The 27,442-nt window shown below is 38.6% G+C and overlaps 1 protein-coding gene and 1 long non-coding RNA gene across 4 annotated transcripts in view; one reads left to right on the top strand and one right to left on the bottom strand.

Moving 5' to 3' along the window:
- Positions 1–27,442, bottom strand: part of TBC1D4 (TBC1 domain family member 4) — a 156,269-nt gene that overhangs the window by 122,887 nt on the left and 5,940 nt on the right. The window lies entirely within an intron of this gene.
- On the top strand, positions 977–3,904 carry LOC135980844 (uncharacterized). The gene is made up of 3 exons (XR_010597741.1): positions 977–1,099; positions 2,772–2,828; positions 3,765–3,904. It is a non-coding gene; the product is annotated as an uncharacterized LOC135980844 (long non-coding RNA).

Raw genomic sequence — 27,442 nt, 5'->3', positions numbered from 1 at the left:
GAGGCTCTGAAGGAAACAGCTTCCAGTTCACTCCTCCAAAGGAAAAGTCACTGTTATGAAGAAGAAAAGAGAGGGAAAAGTAACAGATCCTGGCAGCAACCACTACAATGGAAGAGAATTAAAGCATGAACAACAGCTCTCAAACTAACAGGTGGGGGAGAACGCTGAAATGAGAAGAGGCTAAAAAATACATATAAAGTAATGAATAAAGGGAAAACCAGACATTTACAGAAAGAAATTTTTAAAAAGTGCTTAGAAAAGTGTATGCAAGTGTCTTGGATACTAATCTCCTTAGTCATTTGGAATAGCTGATTTCTCTCCTCTTTTTTTAAGTCATACATGGTAAAGGGAAGGGAAAATCCCACTGAAGTTAACAAGATGAATTGTAAGGAAGCATTCCCCAAATAGTCAGCTATTTTGCACTTTATGTTTTTATTTAAAACAACATGGGGGGGGGGGGATGTATAAAGCTTTGAAGCTCCAAACTGAGAGAAGTTAAAACTATATCAATGTTTTATTTATTTTGCAGCTAAGATTAGCAGGCTTTGGATCAGGTTGTTGGGAGGTGTTTTTCCTTCCCCTCTTTCTTTTGAGGGGGAGGGGGGAGGGTGCATCAATGTGAGAGGTGTTATTCTTTATCAGCTGTAGTTGATAAAGGATAAGTTAATTAACAAGAAAAGTTCCACCATTAATTTGCCAACGAGCAGAACACTTTATACTATATACTTGCTCAGCTGAGATGACTACCATAAACTGATACATTTCCCCCCCCCCAATCTGTATTATCCCTCATAGCTTTATGGTATCATACTCAAACATGGGATACCAGAGCAAGTAGATATTTAAAAACTTACGTTAGGGAAAGCTCTTCTTCTGTTTCTAGTTACAAACTGAAATATAGCATAAGCTTCCATCTTATTCATGAGGATAAATAAATGTAGACAGGCTCCTTTTTATGGAAGTTTACTTTTACAGAGCATGCCCAGTAGGTTCTCCATGGTCTTCTGTGGGAATGCTGGTACTGGACAGACCCTAAAAGAGGTGGAGCTAGGGTCCTATATATACAGCACCAGGCAGCAAGTCCCACATCAGTGTAAAGGTAATATGTGAAATAAGAGAAATTGATGTTTTGGTTAAAGGAAGACTTATGAAAAGGGAGATCCTTAGAGTTGTTTAGCTATTAATTTTTCTTCCTGTATGCTGTGTATTTTTACATGTGTTGTATGTAGTTTTCTAGATACTAGAGTTATATCAGAAACAACCTGACCTGCAAGCTTATTACTTAGTGTATTTAGTCTTCATGCTTATGTTACAAAAACACAAAACTACTGTTGTTTTTGTGGATTTTACTGAGGTTTCCTTCTTAATGTTTGGATGACTGCAAGTGAGAGAACTTATTTTGCTTCCTCAGATTTTTGTGCAGATGCCACCTGATGCAGTAAACTACTTCATACTAATTGGTCCTTAAGTTTGTATGAAATAATTTGCAGAATAAGGGCCCACCATTGTCCCTAGAGATGGACTAAAACTAGTGTTAGGTGTGAAAGTCCTAAATCTATGTCTCTCTTAAAAACACTAATTCTTACTACTTTTAAAAATGAGTGTGTCTAAACTCTGACTAATACTTGCTCATCTGTAAGAATTGGTGTTCATGCTCTGGTTCTTTATGACTTCTTGTTTTATTTCTCCATATCACCCTAAACTGCCTCCAGCTTCTACAGTCAAGGTTACAAGAACTCCAGTGTCTTAGCTGGTTAGACTGCTCTGAAAAAGCCTCTGTTGACAATGAATTTATTTAACAGTTTTAGTCATGTTATCCAAGGCTTTGCTTGGCCTTTTATCTAGTTGCTTATGAGACATGATTTGTAATATTGCATATATGTTCGTTCTCTGTTTTGGCTGGTCATTGGAGCCTTTTGGCTCCAGACTTTTTAAATAGGGGTCTCTCAAGGGAAGGGCCAGTCTTAAATTTTTGCTTGTGTGTGACCCCACTGAAGAATTATTTTCTTAAATGTACTTTTAATCAGCGTTCATTGGTTTGATATGATTTTGTTAGTATTGTTAAAACACTGTTTTGTGCCTGTAATAACTGCACTGCATAAACTTGAGTGATAATGAAAAAACTCAACTTCTAACAGCCTAAAAGTTAGAATAATTCTAGTTTGCCTTTTTCCCAAAGGTACAATGTTGTTTAGACTAGGGATCGGCAACGTTTGGCACGCGGCTCACCAGGGTAAGCACCCTGGCGGGCCGGGCCACTTTATTTACCTGCTGACACGGCAGGTTCGGCCGATCGCGGCCCCCACTGGCCGCAGTTCGCCGTCCCGGGCCAATGGGGGCAGCGGGAAGCCGTGACCAGCACATCCCTCGCCTGCGCCGCTTCCCACCGCCCCCATTGGCCCGGGACGGTGAACCGCGGCCCCTCGGCCGAACCTGCCACGTCAGCAGGTAAATAAACTGGCCCGGCCTGCTGGGGTGCTTACCCTGGTGAGCCGTGTGCCAAACATTGGCAACCCCTAGTTTAGACAAACTGATTTAATCCCCATCTTGATACATAAGACCCCAATCATGCAAACAGTTTGTGGCATGCTTATATTTACTACCATAAGCAGTCCCAATTATTTCAATAGTCTCTTGTCTTGACTTCCATCTCAGGAAATAGGTAGTCACTGATTTATACTTGTTTGTATTATCATAGTTTAGGTAATAAAAAATGGACACTTCAGGGTTAAAGAGAGAACCAGGCCTAAGATTTGATCATTATCTTACAGAAATTTTACATGGAAAAATCTGGCTTTGGAAAATTGAACAACTATGGAACAGGATTGGTAAGTGTGGTGTGTTTTTTTTTTTTTTTTTTTTTAAAGATAAATTAAGTATGTATAAGCAAATTGTTGAAGTCAGACTTTAAAAAAAAAAAAAAACACTAATGTTTAGATTTTTCAGAATTGTTGACCACCACAAACCCTATGAGTCAATGGAAACTGGTGCAATTCTATTTAAAAAAAAAAACTGTATTATTTTGTTTTAAGAGTTTATTCTAACATCAAGCAAGAGATGGGAAGATTTTAATCACTTTCAATCAAAAAGGCAGGCTACAGCTTTGACACTTCAAATACAAATTCAAGTTTCCATAACCTACAGTAACTCTAAATAAGGATAGTTCTGGCTCTAGTCTCATTCAATTTTAGACAGCAGTTTCTGAAATGGATTCTCTCAATTTAGAGGGAAAGAAAATCATGTAGTCCTGATGGAAATGAGCTTGATTTCTTCTGGGGAAGGGAGAAGGCTTTTTGTTATCTCCTATTATTTTTGCTCCACTTAGTTTCTGTCAGGTTCTTCCAACTACTGAAAGATCCACCTTTAGGATCCTGCAATGAGCTTGTGACCCCCAGAACCTCTCAATGCCAATGGGCAAAGGGTGGATTCACTGTTCTAGAACAGCAACTCTTATCAGACCTGACAAGCTCATGCACTAACACATTGCTCTCATGGCATTTATCCACAAGGAGGGTCATGTAAGATCTTAAATGAAAGCCAAGAGCATGCTGGTCATTAATATTGCACAATGTATGTACAGATGTATGAAAATATATCCTGAGAATCTATATCAAGGTACGAATCACCAGGAGAGACAGATTTTCTCTCAGGCTAGTAGTGTTTGTCCATACAGTGAACTGACATGTAAATTAAGCATTGTATTGTTTCACAATGGGCCTCTGATCACTGTTTTGAACTGAATGCCAATAAAGATTCTCTCACAGGGATGGGAAGTCAACATGAAAAACAAGCAATGGAGGAGAAGAGATGTATCTGGAGGTGCACTTAAAAGGTTTCCTGGACTATAATTGGGGGACAGGACATTTTGGGATCCATTTACCAAAAAAAAAAAACCACCCTTGAAGGGCATGGGTTGTCTATGAATGCTTGGATCCTGGTTTTGACTGAAGACCAGTACCTCTGTCAAAGAATACTTGGGAAAAACTCTACTTTATTAAATAAGAAAGGTAACCACTGATAAGTATAGACCCAGGATTGTGTTTTGGTTTATGGGTGTAATCATTTGTTTCCATGTATTATCCTTACTCACTATCTCTTAAATCTTAACCTTTGATGATAGACTTACAATTGTTTCAATATAAATATATTTGTGCTGTGATATTAAAAAGGTCCTGAGTTGTACCAGTGAAGCTGTGAATACACTGTTTCTTTGGGGACAGCTTACCTGGTGATTTGTGAGTGTGCAGTGACAGGATACTGCAGGGGGACACTTCAGAGGCGCTCATGCATAGGGATGCCCTTAGTGTTAACCTGCAAGACGATCTTAGGGCTGGTATAAGCCCAGTGAAGACTGCTTGAGTGACTGTGACAGTGTTAGGGAGCTCATACTTAGCTGCCACAATAAAGATTCCCTCTTTCTGGAGACAAGGTGGTAATATGGTGACGAAGTCCTGGGCATCCCAGGAAAGCATCATAGAGCTCTGTTTGCCCCAATATACAGCCACACTGGCTTCACTGGGTCCTACTACTCTAACTACAACCTTAAAAATGCGAAGAAAATCAAAATTGCTCTGCTGTATTGTAAAAGATCCTGTTTCAAATACTGACCCCTAACAGCTAGTCTAAATGACCTTTGAACTTAAAATGATAAACTATGGAGATGTAACTCACAGATTTGTTTCCTAGAAATGCACTGAAAATCTTGGGATATTTTCTAGTATTCAACCACTAGATTTAATATCAGAGGGGTAGCCGTGTTAGTCTGGATCTGTAAAAAGCGACAGAGTCCTGTGGCACCTTATAGACTAACAGACGTACTGGAGTATAAGCTTTGGTGGGTGAATACCCACTTCATCAGCTGCATGTGGGTATCCAATACGTCTGTTAGTCTATAAGGTGCCACAGGACTCTGTAGATTTAATAGTGTACTGAACTGCTCCACTTCAGCACTGATAGGTACCTGCCACACTACTTCATAGAGATGAAGTGCCAATTTATATTAAAATCGTATGCATGCTTTCGTCAGCAATGGATCACCTAAGAGTAATTGACAAGTAAAATCAACTCTTAAAGAGCAGCTATATTCTGAAAAATGGTTCTGTAAAAATAGCATGAGTTGACTCTCTGTAATTTCAATATGGAATGTACTCTTCTTACAAGTCAGGCTGTTACTTCTAATTGCTAATCCTGCAAACTCAACCTGGGATTTAAAAGTCAAGTTGTGGTGTTCCTGGTTTTTACATTTTATTAAAAAGAAAAATCTGCAGGCAAACTTCTGCTTTAAATTATATCTGTACAGCCCTCTGGTCACCAATTCTACCTTCAGTCACGTATTTATTATCTGTGTTACTACTGCAGCACCCAGGAGCCCTAGTCATGGTCCAGGACCCCATTGTCCTATGTGCTGTACAAAAAGGACACACACAAAAATCAGTCCCTGCCCCAAAGAACTGACAATCTAAGTATACTAGGACAGATACATAGACAGACTAGTAGTACGAGGAAACAATGAGACAATATTGGTAAGCATAATAGGCTGTGGTCTCAGCACCCCAACCATTGTCAAGGAGAGTTTTGAAGGAGGATAATGAGGTAGCTTTGCAGATGTTTACAGGAAGCACCTCACAAGCATGGGGAAAAAGCATTAAGGTACTGTTTGAAAATTTAATAAATTGATGTTATCATTGACAGCTTGATAACAAATGAGAGATGATCAGGGGAGTGGGGATAGACCATGAAAGGCAGTGAAAGTGAAGACAAATAGCTTGTTTGATGTGATATAGAAAGTGTAATTAGAGTAGAACTAGGCCTTGCTATTTGAATTCAGCTAATTCTGCTGATCTGTGCGGGAGAACTGATTCCAACTCACTCTCCCACAGCTTTTTTGGCTCTTTGTTGGCTAACTGGAGTAAAATAAAAAAGTATATTTGTTTTTGTCACTAAATAAGCACATAGGGCTCTAAATACACACCGGGAGCAGATCAGTTGACTGAACTGGTGCTATTTTTCCATGGTCACTTCCTCCAAAGTAAAACCACATTTTCAGGTTTCCATGATCTCCACCAGCTAGGCTCCTGAATAAATGCAGCAGTTGTGAGTTGGAGCGTTGGAATATAATTTAAACCAAACTGTTTCTATCAGTGTCCTGTAATTGTTAAAGACCTGATCAGTGTGACCTTAACTTCCATCTCTGAGTCAGTACTGTAGTTGATCAGGGCCTGGAATGGAACTCCTAGACCCAGGATTCTATACCCCGATCTCTTTCACTTGATGTCAGACCTGGAACAGGTCAAGTCCTGCTTCCCCGTTCAGTAAAAATAAGGAGCGAAATTTCTTGTGTTCTCAGGCTACATTTTTTTTGTTTTTAAAGCACGTTAGGATCCTTAAGTCTTCTGTCAACCTAGCTACCGCCTCTCGGGGAGGTGGATTACCTAAAATAGTGGGAGAATCCCTCCTATCGGCATAGTGTATCTATACTGAAGCACTACAACGATGCAGCTATGCCACTGTAGCGGTTTAAGTGTATATATACCCTTAAATGAGAGGTGCTATGGTATAAAAGTAAAGTTTTAAGCTTGTGGTTTAAATCATTGATTTATGTATTGCAGTGTGGTTAGAAGGTTTCCATATCTATCAGCAATACAACATACTGTAAATTACAAGCCATCGTGGTCAGGTTACCGCTATAAATGAAAATGTCTTAGGCAGTGGTAATTGGAAAAGCCACACTCTCTCTAGCTCAGTTATCTGAATCTGGCCCAGGTAGGGAGGGACAAAGTAATTCTCATTGCAGGTTTGCTCATCTACATGAAACAAGCTAATCTCAGTCAAGTTTTTTGTGGATAAATATTTACATCTCTCCTTTTCCTCTGAGCCTCAACTCAGAGGCCACGGACTGAATGAAGTTAAAGAGGTGAACTGACATTCTCTCTGTCAGATTTGAGGTACTGCGGGGTAATGTAGGAAAGCTGATACAGCTGCTGACATTCTACCGATTCTGTGGACAGAGGATTTCAATCTCTAGAACTACAGCACCTTTTTAGGAGCACAGAGTTTATTTGAAAATGAGGGTCTTGTACGAAATGGATATTTACCTCACAGCATTTTGTGATTAAAAGTGAAGAGTACAGGGAAAAATAAACATTCCTGGTTTTTGTTTTGGGGTAACGAATAAAATGCACATCTTGATTTGAACTTCTTCAGTAAGTTACATGGTACACCTCTACCTCGATAGAACGCTGTCCTCGGGAGCCAAAAAAATCTTACCGCGTTATAGGTGAAACCGCGTTATATCGAACTTGCTTTGATCCGCCGGAGTGCGCAGCCCCACCTCCCCGGAGCACTGTTTTACCGCGTTATATCAGAATTCGTGTTATATCGGGGTAGAGGTGTACTTTGCATTATAAAATACTTGTTAGCTCACTAGTTTTGAGAGCTACTTTTTAAAAATATTTCTTAATCTAGTATAAGAAATGTATTGGCGTAAACGCCTTTGAACAAATAGTCTTCACAGTTGCAGAGACTGAATAGAGAGAAAGCTTTTTACAATTTTATCCTGCAAAACACTAACAGCATGTATTCACATCCAAGCCCAGATTTTTCAGAAAACTGGTTGTTTCTGAACAAATAGCCAAAAATTTACTGTAGAGATCCATTTCCCTTAATTGCAGTTTAAATATAGTTATGTTATTTTTCCAGGAACTAATTTCAATATAATATTGCTAAAGTATTGTGTGTCATCTTGTAGCTGTATGCAGGAACTTAAGTTGCAGCACACAACTAAATATAGAAGCAAATTGAGTATAAATAACTTAAATGGAATTATTTTACCAGAATCATCTTGCATACTGGGTATGTCTCAATTTGTGCTTCTTTGATTTAAAAAGAAGGCATTCTTTACATTTATTTAGCTTAGGTTTTATCTAGGCAGGAAGATGTTCTGATGGTTCTTGAACTTGTGGAATGACAAGTGAAAGCCAAAAAAATGAGAGGGGAAGAGATCTGTACCAGATGCATAAAAGTTACACCAGTTTAACAAATTTTTTTTTTTTTTTTTTTTTTTAAAGATTCTGTTAAACTTTTGCAACTCTAAGGCCTAAAACTTTGATTTTTTTTAAAAACAGATTTAACTTCAAACAGGTAAAATTTTGGAGAAAGGAAATCTTATTCAAAGAATCCATGCCTTGCCCCTTCAATGAGGGTGGGAGAGCTAACATATATCTCTTGACACTGAAAGCTCTGCCAGGCAAGCCCAGACTTGGAAATATTAAGAATTTTAAGGTTGCTTTGGTCTCAGAACAAAATGAGCCTAAGCCTATTTTTTTAATCTTTTGCATGTCATCGTTTTAAATTAGACATCTCAAAAGAACTTTACAATGACCTAATCAATGTTTTTCCAGAGCAAACTGAATTACTAACAATTTAGTCCCTGTAGATCTAGTTTAAAATGTCTCTATCAAAATTGTGCATGCACTGGTTTGCAGGGCTCCTTGAGAATGCTGTGTTTTTTTTTAAGCAAACACACTGATATGTTGAAGAAACCATGAATTACATGGACTTGTACATATACTGGTAATATGAAAAAGGCAGATTAAATTTTGGTCCTCCTAGTGTCCAGTTAGTCTTTTAAAGCACCAAACCGATACAAAATAAATATATGTCACAGGATTGTGGCATCTAACTTGTAGCTATGATGGAGGAAACACTTTCATTTTAATCCTTTATCACAGATTTACAACTTGGGGCAGGCGATGAGTGTTTGAGCTGAAACTTTTCTTTTTTTGTTCTTTCCCTGAAGGTGGTGAAATTTTGTCCTTGATCTAATTGCCTAATTTGAGATTACTGCTTAAAAATGGTTTTGCCTATTTAAAAATGTGTGCTGTTTTCATGCTACCTCAAACAGCTTTTTAAAATATCATTCTCTATACTTAGTTCTCAATGCTTTTGACTTCTGAAGAAATGTGGCTTAGAAATAAGTGCACTTGCTGACCAATTGTATGTTGTGATCTTATTGCTTGTGTGTGGGGGGGGGGAGGTTTCACCTTTTACATGAGAAAATTTCAAAATTAGAACTTTTCGACCAGTTCTACTTCTTACTGTTACTCTTCTTCACCTTCCTCCCATTTTTCTCTTATTTTTACACTCATTTAGTGCATCTTATTTTAAAATTACATTGAGTTTACAATGGGACCCTTATCCTGACTGGGAGTATAGCAAGCTATCACGATGCAAACAATCAAAATGAAAAAAATTCCTTCAACCTCTGGACTTCTCTGGTGTACATGAAAGGGTATTCCAATAAATGGCTGTGTTTTTTCAGTATGTTTCTGTTTCCTGATTAATGGATGTTTAAAAATTTCAAATATAGGAATACATTAATAGTCCCCGCACCTTTTTTTTTTTATAAACTAAAGTTTGTAGTATACTCCTGGAAATTCCACACTGAAATTGTCTCTGATGACTGAGTAATTATGTTTGCGTAACTTTTTCCAGCATTTCTTATGGAACAAACTATTATGGCTTTTAACATTCTACTTATGTAGTACCTTATGGTCTTAATCCTATGACAAGTTGTGCTTGATTGGTCTCCTGCACCTGTGCTGAACCCCAGTGGTACTCTGTGTATGCACAGCAGTCCACTCACATTGAGTTCTTTGGAAGATCAAATAGTGTGTGTGTGTGTGTGTGTGTGTGTGTGTTATTAAGTGATTTAAAAAATAAATGCAGTTTATGCCCAAAGGAGTTTTATTCTAAAGATGTACCATGCCAAGCTTCCCATTCCAAAACATCTCTATCTATTCATCATCTTAATTGATAATTGTTGCTATGCAACCAGCAGACATGCAACAATGGTAGGGTGGGGGGGATTTAAAAAAAATTCCTTATCAAATCATTGTAATGAGGCAAATCAAATTTCAGAACTAAAAACACTTACTTTAAACTCGAAAGCAATTTTTAAAAATATTTCTCCTCTTACACTAGGCTTTATGTGCCAAGTTTTGGCCAACAGCAGATTTTTATAGCTGATTCAGGAGCCCTCAGAAATAGAAGTAAAAACCAAATGCTGGGAAACTCTTAAGGGTAAACAGAATTTTTATAAACACATGAATACACAACAGGCAGAATTAAAGGGGATTTAAAAAAAAAAAAAAACCCTACACAACAAATGGATTCTCCATCACACTATAAATTCCCTAATTGGGCAGCTCCGTAGTTGTTGATTTCTCACTCATAGGCTTCTTAGCATACAATGGACCCGTGACAAGTGTAGCATCAAGAGAGAGCTCAAATGGAGGCTGCCTGATGAAGAGAAGGGAAGAAAGGGGAGTGAGGTTTTAGGTAATACTGATTACATTGCCCATACTTTCTTCTTAAATGTTCTGTTTGATAGAATATTTTATGTCTTTATTAGTAACAGAAGTACCAAAATAGTCACATTTTCTTTTAAAGTCTTTTATTCATATTTGGTGCCAATGAAACCAGTTACTACAATATCCATCAGAACCAAACAAGATAAATATGCAAATTTCAGAAGGGAGGCAATATAGAGTGAAATGATTATGAAAAACTATACAAATAAGTGGATTCTGAAATTGATCATCTGAAAATATTTTTTTTAAATATTTATTAATGGCCATAAGCACATAGCTGTCTTGGGACTAGAAGAATGAAGAACCCTCAGTTGTGGCCAGGACTCTATGTTGATAGGGTATGGCTAATGGAGAGAGACTGAAGTCAGCTGGAGCCCATCAGTCTGGCCCTTTCAAAAACTCCAGGCTAAAATCCTGGAAGACACACTGTCAGTTGCTGGGAGTGTCTTGAAAGTCAAGACAGACTACAGAGAAATCTTAAATGAGAGATTTTGGGTTCCTTTATATTTTTTCAAATCCTGCTGAAAAGGAATTTGGGACTTACTTTGATTCCCTCTTTTCAGGGTTGCGCTCCGCTTTTCTTAATCATGAGACAAGTGAATTTTGGGAACTCTCTAATTCTGAAGAGGAAACTTTGGGAACATCACTATTAATGACACACACAACTTATATTTGTTTGGGTTTTTTTGTTTTCCCATGTTGGTTTGCTGGGGATTCTTTTCATATGCAGAGCCATTCACCCACTAGACTAATGCATTAAGTAAGGAGGAAAGAATAGTAATTTGTACTTATGTAAATTACATCTAATGGAAGCTAGTACAGAGTAACTGAAGATATCAATACATTTAGCAAAGGTTCTATCGAAATACTGCTCTTCCATGAAAGAGCCTACTCCCTTGTCCCAACCTTAACTCAAATGACAGTTTCTAATGAGGAAGCAGAGTGCTCAGTTTCAGAAATACACTGAATCACCCAACAAGCTTCTATAATTTGAAATGGGGAGTCTGAAGTTTTTCCTACACTGAAAGGGTTTCTAAAATGTCAAATTCTGCAGCACATCACTGTGCTACTTTATCATCAGGACAAACAATTTTTGATTGTTAATTCTCTATGGTCCATTCTTTAGATTAATATCTGAAACGCAATTTCAATAATCTGCTCTATAGAAAAGGAGCTTGCTGTGTGAGAAAGTGAGGAGATGCATGTTTTACTGCAAGAATTTCTCCACCCACTGCTATAATGGAAGTATTTAGAATATTGCTTTTCAAATTCCAGAATAATGCAACCCCAGACAATAGTGGGATACAAAAACTATACATGCCACATGTATAGGATATAACTGCATAGGTTCAACCACACACAAGCTAGTGTCTCCCTAAAACTAGAATGACTAGATTCATCTTTACTATGCTAATCTCCAGACTATGCTGCACTATCTAGGCCTATCTGATGAGAGAGGAATTGAATTCAATTTCACCTCTGAATGTTCATTTTGTAAGTTTAAATTTGATTTTTTTAGGCATAGTTCAATGCTGTAATTGTAGAGGTTTGTAAGAAACTTCACTCAAAGACCTGAATAGCTTAATTAGAGCTGTTGGGCAAATCATGTTTTTTAAAAGCCCAAGACTAAAATTGGCTGTGGTCTATTGTGTACTGGAGGAGTCAGCTGTGTACATATTAACATAGTCAAGCTAAACTCTAAATATTGCATTAGAAATCCACTGAATGACTCAGAACTAGAATATGGACCATTTTATCTGTTCATTGTTCAAATTCAGCCTTAGTTACTAGTAAGTAAAAGCTATTAGATTCTGACTGCTCTGTAACATGTGTGAAAATAGTGACTGGTCTCACACTTGATAGTGTACATATACTCACTTCAAACACTGCTGGCAGTTTAAGTAGGAAAAAGATTGAATGTAGAGATGACTAAATTGCCCTCTCACCACTACGGGTGATCACTCAAAGTCTGAACTGAAATATTTTTACAAGTTTAAATTGGAAACTTTGCATGGCTGCTACCTATGTCAACCTGTGTTGTGGATAAATGGAGGCTTTAAGATCTGGCAGTCCAGCTCCTTTCACAAGAACTAAATTTAACTTTTTAAAAGATATAGGTATATACACATGCACACACCTGCTTTTTAGTCTAGGGAACTAAACTATATAGACTTGTTTTATATTTAAAAATATACTAAACACAATCTTTTCCTTTCTGACCCTCTGTTTGCAGCATGGAAAACTTTTCTAGTCACATTGGAAGGATTTAAAAATGAAGTTTGTAATGTAAATGCTAATAATCTTATGTAAAATTGCATTTAATATAATTATTTAAAGTTTGTTTTGCCTTGAATGTAAAATTAAGATGCTTTGGTAACAGTAGCGATGCATTGTCTAGTAAACCTGCCAGCATATAAAATTTAACAGCTCTACTGTTGCAGAAAATACATCAAACGTGTGTGTGTGTGTGTGTGTGTAAAGAGAACTGGGGAACACGATCTTACACATTTAAAATATCCAAATATCTTCCGAGCCCTCAACATGAAATCAGGTGACTGGGGAACCTTGCATCTGGAGCTCATCATCAAACCCATATCGCCTACTTTTCGTTCATAGCTGAATTTTTAACTAGGGCCTACAACAATGGCTCTTTAGACGAGCTCACCCACTTTACATGCAAGTTTTCTTGACTGCATAGAACAAGTGCTGAGATTACTTTGCCTTTGATCCATAGTCGTAGGCCACAGCTTGAGTTACAGCTTCACTAGGGATGACACAAAGACATATGGTGTTGAAACTTGCTCTACAACATGGAACATTTGCCTGTCCTACAAGGTCCTCAGCCATCTACTCCTTGTTCAGCAACAAGCTAGAAGGCACTTTACCCTCCCCCTCCCTGGAGATGTTCTCACCTGGTACAAAAGCCTCCATTCTTGGAGCCTCTCCTATCCATTTGGACAGTTTTTCTTTCCCAGTCAATCTTCATGGTCTGTCACTCCCGGTGGCTTGCTGTCTGCAGAAGCTATAAGCTGTCTTGGCTGAAAGCCATCGTTATTAAGTGTGAGGTGGTCACGGCTTGAGGTGTCTGCAGAGACCATGAAGCCTTTACCTGAAAGAGTATTACTGGAAACAATACTTCTTAATAATGACATGGGAGCGGTGCTATTTGCTCAATGTTTACAGAACATTGGAAGCAGCTCCTCCCTGATGTACATCGGTAATTAACATGAGGGAACTGTAAGATTGCCTCCATCACCCATGTTTAGGTGGTGTGTGTTCAGATGACAGTTCTTTCTGCTGCCTGCTAGTTCAAAAAACAGAATCTAATCACGGATAAGTGAAACTTGGTAGCTGGGAGTCACTGATACTGAAAGGCTTTGCCTCTTGCGTGAAAAACAATGTGGCTTTTATTCCCTTTTTTTCTGTTCATCTTCAGAACAGTTAACTCTGAATGAGTTATACAAAGACATTTAATCCCCAACTCTTCTTTAACCAAAGGATGTTTACATATATTGCTTTCCAATAGTTGGGTCTAATCCTCTAGGCTTTGGCAAAGGTAAATTGCTACTTTCCTTTTCTTGCAGAAAGAGGACAGCTTCTGTGAACCAATGCCCCAGGAGAGAAGCCAAAAAGATAAATCACACTTCCTTCTAATCTGCCCTACTGTTTTCCCACAGGACCCTTGCCTCATTAAGTACACAGGATGGATATTGCTCCCTTAATTAACCTATTCAGTATTTTGGTTTGTTCTCACTGTTCAGTGTGTGGCCCCTAGGCCTTATTTACTGCACACTACTCACACACTGTTCTGAAAAAAATAATTTTCTCATTTCCTTTTCAATGTCACTAATTACTATTGTTCACAAATATGAATTTCCATGAGATGTGAGGTGGTATTACCCCTATTTGTACAGATATGGAAGTAAGGCACAGAGATTATGGTCAAAATTATCCACTAAATTTGGGTGCCCAATTTGAGATACCCAGGACCTGATTTCTAAGAGTACTTAGCATTATATAGCACTTCATATATACAAAGCACAGCTCCCATTGACTTCAGATGCAGTTGTAAGTGTTAAGCACTTCTGAAAAGTCTGGTTTAAATGACTTGCCTACCATCACATAGGAAATCTTTGGCAGAGGCAGGGATAGAATCCAATTCTCCAGGGCAGCATTCTACTGCCTTAATAATTAAGCCATCCTTTCTCCTCCTACACTCCCCTGCTTCAGTCACTACACACCTTCTACAAGCTGTCGAGGGTTCTCTACTTAGTGTTCCCTGATTTCTACCCTATGACCTTCACTCCCATCCCTGTTTTTTTTCCATTTGTTGTCCTCACAAATCATTTGTAGTCTGGGTTTGACCCCATTAGCTGATGTAGGGGAGCTTTAGTTTTGGGCAGGCGTAGACTTGCCTGCCCCAATACTACAAAGAGTACATACCTTCTCCAAGCTGCCAGGGATTCTCTCCATGTCCCCTCTGGGTTCCCTGATTTTCTCCCTTTGACCTTCACTCCCAACCCTGTTTTTTCCATTTGTCCCTATTTATTATTTGTGGTTTGGGTTCAATGTTCCCTTCCACTCATTTGAGGGGGAGGGCCTTTAGCTTTGGGCAGTCTTAGGCCTGCTATCTCCTGGCAAATACAATAGGTACACACCTTCTACAACAAATGAAGCAGGTGTCCTATAGACCGTTCTCTTTCACTACATAATCTTGATTCATCCCCAGCATATGTCAATCCTGTGCACTGAGGCAGTGGTCATGTAATTAACAGCACATGTACAAAGGAACTTATCTGGATTCCTGGCATTTCTTAATTTGAGTATGTTGAGATTGCAAACTCAAGCTCTTAACAGTTGTGTGTGTATATGTGTTTAATTAGTTACAGAATATGGAGGAAGTGAAACGCAGGAAAAATTTTGTCTAGCTAAAGTTTTATTTCCATGAATGTTACATCTTTGACTCTTCTCTGCTTGTTTTGCAATGAGAAAAGGGATTTTCAGTACAAGAGAGCATGACAATGTTGGTATAATCAACATGAACAAAATCAAAATATAAAACATACTTCTAGTGTGTGTGATCTAAAAAGCTACTAAAACTGTACAATATCATTGTATACAAAGACACATTTCACAATGAAGAACCCAATGCAAGATTAGGCCCAAAATTAGATCATTGACCACTGTAGGCAAGTCAGTTGCTCATTACCAGGAATGAGCAAGGTGTTCATAGCTTCAGATAAATCATCAATTAACAGCATTTTTTTGGAATATTTTTCATAATTAGTTGAATGCAGGACTACATAATTAAGTGAAACACATTTCTTATTCAGTGGGGGAGAATGATTCAAGAAGTGTCCCCAACTAAACCATGTTTCAGAACAGCTGATAAATGGATAAAAACATGAAAACAGATCGATCTTCATGTAGACTCCTAAAAAGTTTTGCCTAAGGGAATTAAAACTGGCAATAGCATGTCTTATGTTTTTGTAAGACTCATCTAATCACAGTAAGCTCATGTGGAAGTTCATCTTTTAAAATTATTCCTCAGCAAAATTCTAGCTTTAAGTCTGATCCTGCAAGCCTTATTCGCATGTGTAACCCAACTGAACATCAATGGGACTAGTTGTGCAAGTAAAGCTTGACAGCACAGGCGCTGACTTTTGTTTTTGCCAGTGGGTGCTCCTCTCCGCCTCGTCCGTCTCCATGTGAGCAGTGGGTGAGGTTTTGGGGGGGAAGAGGCCAAGCAGGGGCAGGGCCTTGGGGCAGAACAGGGAGTAGGGCCATGGTCCGGGCACTTGGGCCCACAAAAGCAGCTGTTCATAGGATACAGTAAGTGGATTTAAATACAGAAGAGTTTGAGTATGCGTTTCAAATAATTCTAGGTAAAGAATGCGCCTAGGTTTGTATTAACATGCTTAAAAAATCCTGGGGTGTACACGTAAGGAGATCTGTGCAATGATTTAGTAACCTTCTGCTACATTGAAGTAAACTGAAACAATAATCAGAACACTTTTAAGGATAAGTATTTTGAATTTGTAGCAAGTTGATCAGAAGAGGAAAAAAGAAAAAGTTAAACTTCAGCTGCTTTTAAATGAGCAAGGCAAAATTAAAATGTCTTCTGAAATAAATTCTCAGGCCTTGACATTGAAAATCAAATCAAACTGGCTTTTTAATGTCAAGGAACAAGTCTGCACAACTAAGCTGTGTTGGCTTTAGGGTATGTAGCTGATCCAATTAAACTTTCCAAAGATTAAGAGTATAGTTATCTTCGTTTGCTTTTACACAGCAGTTCAATGAAGGTTCTGGGAAGCAAAAGCAAAACAAACTAGATAACCAAGGAAACCACCCGATCGTTCAATTACATTCATGCAATAACTGGTATCTTTTAGCACCTCTTAAGTAATTTATTATTGGCTCACTACCAGTGTTTGCCAATTGCAGTAAAGGATGTAACAAGTAATTTGTTCACATTACAGTGCATTCCTCCTCTGCAGAAGGTGGCTTAATATCAGATTTTTTTCCATGAAGTAGAAGTATTTTACTTACTTTCTTTCCAGAGTAAAAGCAAGATGGAAGTTACCATTGTTTTCACTTTGTAATAAGTTATGAATGGCTGTATGGAGGGAAACTAAATTTCAGTTATCTGCTTTGCATAATGTTGACTTAAAATTAAGTCTAAAAGTAACTTAAAGTCATGTGATTAACTAAACCAAAAGTGGTATAGCCTGACCAATACTCTTTTAAAAAATGTACATTGACTTTGAATATTAAGAGATTTTTAAACACATTAATAGAGCATCTTTTTCTCTATTAGAATTGAAATTCACCATGACTGTGTGCGTAAGCTTTTTACACACAGTTTAGTAAACATATACTTCAACTATCATTCCATTCAATATACAGCTGTTACCAAATCTCTGATAAAAAGCAAGGTCAATAATAAGAAAAGGAAAGAGGACAGCAGTCTATAGTCTCAAGGTTATGCTTCTCCAAAATATGAAAGCTTACACTGGGAATTTGAAAATAAGCTAAATCTTAAATTGATGCTTTCAGATAAGCCTTACTACACAAATCACAACTGTTCAACCCCTGGGGGTTCACGAACCCCAGTTTGGGAACCACTGGTTTATGAATAAGGGTTTCTTTTTTAAAAGATAGATTTGTTTAAAATTTCTGGCTTTGTAAAAACATACAGCCTGATTTTTGCAGTCAAAACTTCAATGAGAGACATTCAGCTTTCCCTGCAGAAGGACTGCAGGGCTGAGCCCTATGAAGTGAACTAACATTACTATAAATAGAGGCAAGAGCTTGGCTACTGTTAACTAGCATTTTTGGGGGGTAAATCCTGCCAAAATAGAGAGTCAACTGATGGTTTCACTAGGAGCAACACATCATGCTTTTTTTGAATTCTTCATGAAAACATACACATGGAATTTGCAAACATTTGCAACGAGTATGTGTGTAATATGAAGCAACCTTGAGGAAACTTATTTAAAATGATTGAGAGACAGAGCAAGCCATAGTGGTTAATACATGGGATGGGGGTTCAGGAGAACTGGGTTTACATCCTGGCACTTAGTCTCTGTGTGCTTCATTTTCCCCATCTGTACAATGTGAGAGGAGGGAGGTAAAAATAATGCCCACATTTTACAGGGCTGTTGTGAGCTTTACAAACAATGAGTTAAAGTCCTTTGATACCTTTTGATGGAAGGTACTCCAGAAAATGAAGTGTTGTGAGGTATAAGGAGCAGTTCTATAGATAACCTAGAAAAACAGGCCAGAGCAAGGCAAACCAACTTGTTCTTTACTTAGAAATATTTCTGCATTATACTCAGGAGTATTGAGAAATATGGACTCCTGCCCAGAAGAGTAAATGTGTGCTTCTGGTATTGCTCACTGAAAATAAATGTTTGCCTGCATGCATTCAGCTCCAGTTCTGCATTTCATCTACATCACTTACCATCTCATCCTTTTTCTTTTATTCTTCATTGAGGATGACAGTGGGACATTGAAATCCCCAACATTCTACGGTTGACTGTACTTATCTTATGCATCTCTCTATTCAGATTGTTAGGGTGCTTTTGGAGACAGATTAATACGGTAGTATAAAATACCCTATTGTTAAGAAATTTGCATGTAGTGAAAAGTATTGGTCTAATCTGTATTAAAAATGTGTTTAATGCTAAATCTGAAATCAAACCAATATATAAATCCTAGTCTTAAACTCTTTACTTTCATTCTTGTTCTTTTCAGCATTGAAAAGCATATAGCTTCTTGATGTTCCAGCCTAAATCCGTCCTCCCCACCCCAAAGTGACTGGTGACTCTGGGTGCTGCAGTTTGAGTGCCCATCTTGACACATTAAAGGGGCCTGATTTTTTTTTTTCCTTCTTCAGAGGGTGGGTACTCAGCACTTTCTGAAAATGTAAGCCTCAGACAGGCTGTGTAGATCTGGATTATTACTTCTCACATCCCCAGCAAAGCACTATGACAATGCATGATGCGCCCCAAAAAATCCCATTTTGGAATTGCTGCAATTAAACCTAAATACCCTGGTTAAAGTTTGAAATTTCACCCAAATGATTTCCTAATAGGATTTGTGCATTTTGTCCAATTTATTTAGACATATTTGAAGAAGCCTTTTAAAACTGATTTTATGTAAAAATCCCTTCTGATACTTGATTGTATGTAGTTAATCCTGCTGCTGTGAAAACTATCAACATCGTGCTGCACATTCTTTTTGCACTGTGTTTACATACACAGTATGCCATCAGCTGAAAACTACAAATTTTGGCAATAATTTGATCGAGTACCAACATGCTTGCTTAGCATTTCAAAAAATTCAAAATACTCATTTGAATCCCAGAAACAGTTAATTGTCTTCATCATGGAAATACAGTACTACACCTTGTGTGCATATGCTCAGCACAGGACGTATTCATTTACATCGGATAAGCACATTTTGCCAATATGCTTTTTGGTATTGAATTTGCTACATGTTGCACCCTGTCAGTGATAATTTTGAGGTATGCTTGCATCAGATTTAATGCATTTGAATAGGGTTAGGTTACTGAATATGTGAAAAGTTCTACAGTCTGTATGAAACGAAAACCCAGGACTTCCTAAATTGCATTGAATGGTTAGTCCATGCTTTTTAGTTGTGCAGATATTTCTCTTTCATCTGTAATTGGGAGCTAAATCTGTACATAATTTGTTCTAGATAGTCATTGCCACCCTCATGACCACACTGTGGTGGGCTAATTTTATGGAACCAAAGTATGGATTTCATATTTTCCTATTCCAGGAGTGAAGCTAAATTTACTTTGGCATACTTTGATTAGGGGGTTCTGCACCTCACTCCAAAGACAGTTCGTGCATGTTGTACTGGATCAAAACTTACCCTTCTTGTGGAGGGGTGGGTTGCTTGCAGGGCCGGCTCCAGGGTTTTGGCTGCCCCAAGCAGCCAAAAAAAAAAAAAAAAGCTGCAATCGCGATCTGCGGCGGCAATTCGGCGGAAGGTCCTTCGCTCCGAGCGAGAGTGAGGGACCGTCCGCCGAATTGCCACCGAATAGCTGGTCCTGCCGCCCCTCTCCGGAGTGGCCGCCCCAAGCACCTGCTTGCCAAGCTGGTGCCTGGAGCTGGCCCTGGTTGGTTGTTTAGGATGAAGCTATTTAAAAAAAAAACTACAGTCCAAGCCTTCTATTGAGGTTTAGTTGTTTTCTGGGTTCCTCTACGGACTGCCCAGTCTATACTCTGTGACCTCTCTCTAGAAAGAAGTGAGGTTTTAACTCACGAAAGCTTATGCCCAAATAAATCTGTTAGTCTTTAAGGTGCCACCAGACTCCTTGTTGTTCTCTCTAGAAAGCCACTCAGGTGGGGTCAGAAGCCACAGTGTATCAGGAGAATCCATTTACCACTTTTCAGCAGGATCACCAGGGACTAACGGGGTGGGATTTTCAGGCACATTCTATCAGCCTGTTATAGGTCAGTTATTAATCCTAGAATAGCCTGCTGTGTGATGGAATAGGGTATTCTAGAACTGTTTTAGTAAAATAACCTGTAACTTTTTGTTGTAATGATATGCTTATTTAAAAATGTCTAACCATCTACCAATTTCTGTGGCACTCTACTTAATAAGAAGTTTGATATCAAAGGTCTGAGAGATTCCGGATTAACTGAATCTGAACATGCCACTCAGTGCTTTCTGGAACTGTGCAGAGAATCTAAGAACGTATGTGTCTCAATCTTGCAACTGTTGGAATGCAGATGGGCCTGCTCTGTTTTCAAAGTGAGCAGTTGGTACACATGGCAAAGACATTTCAACTGAATGCTATATCTGGTTCCTGAACTCTAGCTATGAGGACGCATGATGAAACCAAACACCTGGAAGCTAACAGAAACATTATTGTAAAGGTAACAGGGAGCATTGTGTTGAGAATTTCAAGTAATCCACAAACATGAAGAACACTATTGATGAGTGTGCAAAGCAGAAGGAACCATGAAAAGTGGATTCTCTGGAAGCTTGTAAAGTTCATATTGTTATGGGCAAATGATGTGGTGATTTGAGGTCAAGCCAGTTTGTATTATGGAGAATTTGAGATTCAGAGACTGAGAGCTTATCAGTTCTACTCCTACGCATTTTTTAGATAATGAGTTAACCTGAAGGTGAATAAGGCTGGAGACCACAAGCTGCTACCCATTATCTTTTATAAAGACAAATCTCCATGCAAACATTCATGGTCATTAAGAAATTGATTGCCCACTGTAAGTATTTTTACTAGCATCATCAAGCTCTGTTGCTTACACGTGGAAATAGGTCATGTACATTTCTGGTGCTTGAGATGTCAGAGGGCAGGTTAGAAGTTTTGGTGTGGTTGGAGGGATTTTACAGTTTTCTTATGGCATGTCTGCAGAACACTCGGAATCTTTTTCAATCTTGTTATTCAGGTATGCGTACCAAATACCTGACTGCTCACTGTGCAAAATATAGTTGGTTTGTCATCCTCTCTTTTCCCCACCCATCTAGTTCATCCACCTTTTTGCTTTTGTCACAACCCAAGATGGTACGCTGAAAAAAAAAAAAAAAAAATAAGATTTGTGATAAAATGAGTTGGCAACACTGTGCCTAGTGAGCCCACTCAGGGTGTCATTGTGCTAGGTGTGGCAGATAAACAGTGTTACAGCGGGTTCTCGGGAAAAAATTCCCTAATGGCGGACAGAGTTGTCCTTAGGGACCCCAGGCAGCACGGGACCAGCAGCCCGGAGCCCCTGGACTTCCAAGAGCTAAGCAGTTCAAAGCAAGCATATCTGTCACACTGAGGAGATTTAAACTTCAAGATTCCTTATAAGAAATAGAAAGGGAGATGGATATTTTTTGCTGTTTTTAAAATTAAATAGGCAGCTAATCTTGTTTTTAAAATTATTATGAAGAACAAGTTTAAGCTTTGTTGTAACATGTGTTGTTTGCCTGGACTGCTCAAGACCTGAACGCTTGTGTAGGAAGAACTCTTTGAGTTGGCTTCTTAAATACCTTCATGCTGTTTCATATCTGATACTCCTTGATGAAACATAGGAGCCTTGTCTTATAACAGGGTTATTCAAAGTGATAAGCTATGAAAGTGAGATCTTGGAAGAATGTTGCCCTTTTCATAATGTAATAAAAATACTGTAATGATAAATAGTAATTTATAATAAATAGTGTGTAATAAGCATGTCATAAAAACAAATTTTATATTTCCAAGATCACTGCTTTTGTAGTTTATACTCAGGTAAAAGAGAAAATCCCTGGAAATATTCATTTTTAAGAGGGGGTTCGCGAGACTTGACATTTTAGTGAAAGGGGTTCACAGGTTGTTAAAGTTTGGGAACCACTGTCATAAACCTAAGCCAGAAAGTAACATCTTACAATAGCAAAATAATTATTTAGATGGAACTGATAGAGCAGTACTTTCTCCTGAAAAGAAAAAAATAAATACAGGATCCGGTTATGAATTAGGTCCTACAATATAGGATAGCCCAATAGGCCACTATCTAAGGCCATGTGTACACTTGGAGCACTTTACCAGTATACGAATATTGATATAATATACTGGATGCAGCTATGTCAGCACAGCTGCACTTTGTGCTGATATAGTAACACCCCTTCCCCCCCACATGAGTGAAACAAATTATGCTGGCAAAAAGTGCAGCTTTGCTGGTATAGTTGCATCTATGCTAGGGGCTTCTGCTGGCCCAGCTATGTCAGTCAGAAATCCAACTTGTTCACATCCCTCACCAACACAGCTATGTCAACAGAAGTCTGTAGTATAGTCGTGGCTCAAAGGAAGTTCACATGGAAACACAGTTCTGGCTGCTCACCTGTGAACTGATATCTTAACACTTTTAGATTACCACAGTGGTATTCAGTGCAACTTTGAGTTAATTTATGTAGTTGGGAATAGTAGTCCTCAGAATCCACACTCAATACTATCTCTCTAATCCTGATGCCAGTAATAATGAATATAAAAATTTACCTCCCAGGCTGTGTCTACACTTACGGTGGCATTTAGAATCCAGGCACTACACAGGCAGCTACACACCACAATGAAAAGCTCTGCAGCAGGAAAAGCCTCTGGCAGTTCCCTGCTACTGGAGCCTTTGCCTGCTGCCAGAGCCTTTCACTGTGGCAGGGAAAGGCTCCGACAGCAGGGAGGCAGTGGGAAGCTATACTGCTAAGAATAACAGTGCAACATGGGAGCCACTACTTGAGTGTGTAGAGAGCCATGTAGAGTATACATCCTGTGATTCAGGCGTGTAGGGCTCTCTACTTGCCTAAGCCATGTCTCACCATCTACACTGCTATTTATACCCATGTTAGCAAGACGTGCAGTATCCGTAACCTTATATGCTGCGGTAAGTTAGATATAGCCCCCGACTAAGGCCCTGATACCACAAAATCATGTGCATAGGTTGACCCCAGTGCCTGCCTGGAGCCATGTGGGGACTTCAACCGGGCCCCAAATGGGCGTTGGGGTCTGCCTGCACAAATCAGCTTCCAGGACCAGGGCCCGTATCAGTATGTTACTCAAATGTCATATGTGAAAGTTTATGTAGCTAGAATTTCTCATATGCCTTTGTCTCTTCCTACTCTAGCAGCAGACTGACCAAAAGAAAGAAAGGAAATGTCAGGCACATGTAACTATTGTTCTTTTCTAGCAAATACAGTTCTTCAGGTCTCATCTAATTTCTCCTTTTGTTTAAAAGTCATATTGTAATTGAGGGCCACTCACAGCTTATAAGTATAACTCTCAATCCAATGCAAGAAGTGAGCTCTAATCAAACATTATTCATTGTATATGACATATCTTTAAACCTACCAATGTTTCATGATGTTACTACATGTTTAGTGTAGCATTAAAGAAAATAACCCACAGAGCACTAACTATTCCCAGAGAGGTCCTGGGAGAATTTTTTAAAAAAAAATGTCTATAACAGGAAACCCCAAATCAACGTCACAGAGTACATGAAGTGCAATTAACATCAGCATTAAAAAAATAGAACAAATATTTATTCAAATCCTGCTAGAAACAGATATGAACTATTTTGAAAAGCATCACTAGTATACCCTAGAGAATAACAGTTCTATTTCTCATTAAATGTTTTTTAGACACTTTACAGATCACTCTTTATACAACATGGCTTTAAAAATTTCTGATTCCATGTGTTATTGAGCACAGGGTAATGAGGTTTGTTTCATTTTTTACTTAGCATGAAGTTGGTTGGTCAGATAGAAACAAATTGCATGGCTAGAAAATAAAACCCACTGTTAAATAAAGTAACCAAAAAAAGGAAGCCTTGAAGCCATACCCGGGGTGGAGAGCAGAATTCTTTTTTTAATATTCCAGTTTTACCTAAAGTAGCAGCTTGTAGATTTTTTTCATACTGGTCTATAACTCAGTGAGGTTTTTCTTTCACGACTATTTAAAATTAATTTAGTGCTTATGAAAAGTGCCAAATAACCAGCCCTAAAGACTGAAGTCTTATTTATCTTCACCAGATACAGTATGGGCAGAACAACGAAGCCTTTACCAAACTACCCTTCCAACGTTCCCTAATACAGACCAGGAGGGATCATTACCAAAGCTAGGTCTAAACTAGCTTTTTTTTTTTTTTTTTAATAAATAAAGAGAAATCATATCATGGACACTATGCCAAAGCAACCAAGGAATTAGCTGCAATGAAGACACTTTGGCATTAGGAAGTGGGCTAAAGCTACCAATTTATTTCATACAGCACCAACAAGCTGAAGTGTGGAATGATTTTTGGTTACTAGGCAAGATTTGAACATGGTACTTAAAGTTGAGAGGCCCTGCATCCACTGATTTTAATTCTTTCATTTGTCCTTTGTTGCATCAGTTAAAGTAGTGTACACCACTGTACAATACTTAGCATTATGGGGCCCCTATCTTGGTTGGGGTCTCCAGGCACTACTGCAATATGCTTCTGCTGTATCTATTATTTGTATGGGACACTAAGGGAAGGAGTGTGGTATAAGAACCTAAATAGAAAAGAAAAATGACTCATTTCATTTTACCTTTTGTGTAGTATGAAGTTAATTCAGATAACTGAGACTACTCTTAAAAAACACTACATTACTTATTCCCTGTGTAGATCAACCATCTTCACCAGTATTCATGTTCTCTAAAGCGGTTTCAGAACAATACAATAAATGAAGACAGGTGAAGCCATATGTTGTACATAAGACAAATGAAAAGCCATCTTGCAGCAGGATAATAACGTTACCTTTCTTCCTTGTTTCTGAACTTCAATGAATATCAGAAGTGACAAAACAGCAGCTTGACCAGGAGCAGTGCTATGAGATAACTGTCAAACCATGCAAAATAATTCAGTATGATCAAGTCTTCTTTGGCAGCCCAAAGCAGTGATCATAACAGATTGCATCTAATGAGCCACTCCTCACTTGGCAGAATTCACCACTTTACATAAAGATAAAATGGGGAGGGCGGGGGGAACCACAGGAGAGGAAAATGGAAACAAGTACTGTATATGAAAAAGGGGAAAAAGGGAAATAAGTATAAATAGCATGCACTAGAAGCTACTCTATCTGCTAGGGCCAACAGATGTGCAAGTAGGGTGGTGGGATGAGGGAGCTGTAGAGGAAGTTAAGAGGTCATGCTCAGATTCTGCAGGGATGGTGGGTAATGAAATATACCCTCTTTCATACCCTTTAGTGACCACTGGCCAGTGGCATTTCAGACAGATTTTTACCATATTTAAATCCAGGCTGTTACCTATGCCAGTACAAGTTTTTTAAACACTTTGCCCCATCTGCACAGATTGGCCAAATCTTGCTACAAAATATTCCTTTAAACTGAAGAGGTCTTCTAATGTGTAAAAAAAAAAAAAAAAAAAAAAAAAAAAAGAGCCAGTGTAGATGGAGCCTCCTCCTCAGGAGGAGGCCAAATAATAGTGTACACAGAGCTAATGAACCTACACTATCTTTCTTCATATGGCTCTATTTTCTAGTAATTTATATTACCTTTAAACACCTTCCAGGAGCATTTGATCATTCTACCAAGTCTTACCTATGATGTTATCCCTTTTTGCCTTTTTAAATATAAGAAGTCTTCTTTTCAGTGACCCTCCTTCCCTTCCAACTGACAATTAGATGTTAGTGAGGAATTGGAGAGGGGAAAATGACAACTGATGACGGCAGCAGAGGGGAGCTGGCTTTAAACATTTTCCTTTCTTGCGCAAGCTGTCAGTAGACATACCAGGTTAGATAGCAGTAGGAGCAGCTGGGATCTTATGTGAGGATTTTTAAATATTTTGTTTAACCACCTTTTTGGTATTTCCCCCATTTTTCTGTCAATGACAAAAGGTGTCTAAGGCCACGATCTTTAGCCATAAGACTCTAAAACTGGACTCCTAAATCCATATGTAGGCATCTGTGCGATTTTCAAAAGTAATTAATTCAATACTTTTGAAAGTCAAGCAGATACATAAATATGGATTCAGAAGCCTAACTTTATGTTCCAATATTGAAAATCTTAACCAAACCTTTTTTTCCCAAACATAAAAATAGTTTGCCACCAGACTGTCACTTCACTCTACAACTGAGGCGCTCTCTCTAGTTAAACACATGCTTTTTTATTTTTGACAGGCTGCAATCAAAATGTTGTCTGGCAACAGAACAATTTTTCACTCTGCCATAAGCCTCCAGTGTTCATGTTTTGTAGTAAAAGTTCTCAACTTCTCTTCTTGCATCTTCCCCGAACCCAACACACCTGAAAAAAACCCTTCCAATTTTGTCAGTGAAAGCAAAGTTAGGGTGAGGAGCACCAGGGAGGCCACCCCATTAGTATGACAGCCCTCTTCTTTCCCCCAACCCCTGTCCCAAGCACACTCTGGGTGTGTTGACAATGCAGCTGGAAGGTGTAATTCCCAGACAGGCATACAAGCTCTAGCTCTACTTGAGATAGTGTGCTAAAAAATAGCAGTGTGACCATGGCAGCCTGGGAGATGCAGCTCAGACTAGCCACCTGAGTATGTGCCTATCATCTCAGATAGGGTGGTACTTAGGCACCTGTCCCAGTCCACTGCCCATGCCACCACGGCCACACTGCTAATTTTTAGTGCTCTAGCTCAAGCAGAACTAGCATGTGTACATCTGCAAGAGCTGGGAATTACAACTCCCCGCTGCAGACAAAGCCTATGTGGCTTCTCACAGTCTACTCAACAGTTCAACTATACATCTTACTTCAGGAAGAGCCCTTCAAAGCCAAGAACAACCTGTTTGTCATGTGTACAAAATCTAAATCCAGCTTCCAAAACTCAACATTAATACTAACCTGTGCAACATTCAGTCTCACTTGATGTGAACTTACTTTCCAGGTATTTGCTTTGATGCAAGCCATAGGATGTTTTAAGGCGAGGATACAGAAATCAAAGTGACAACATACAAAAAAATTCTAAATTTAAGGGTCATTTTCCAATATAATTACAGCTTCATGTTTATTTGTTTTGATAAGAAAGGTCAGGGTAAAGGCCTCCTGGGGTTAAGATAAAAGC

This window comes from Chrysemys picta, chromosome 1 (genome assembly GCF_011386835.1).
Source record: "Chrysemys picta bellii isolate R12L10 chromosome 1, ASM1138683v2, whole genome shotgun sequence".
NCBI lineage: Eukaryota > Metazoa > Chordata > Testudines > Emydidae > Chrysemys > Chrysemys picta.
The sequence above is the reverse complement of the archived record's forward strand: the minus strand, read 5'-3'. Positions and strand labels throughout refer to the sequence as shown.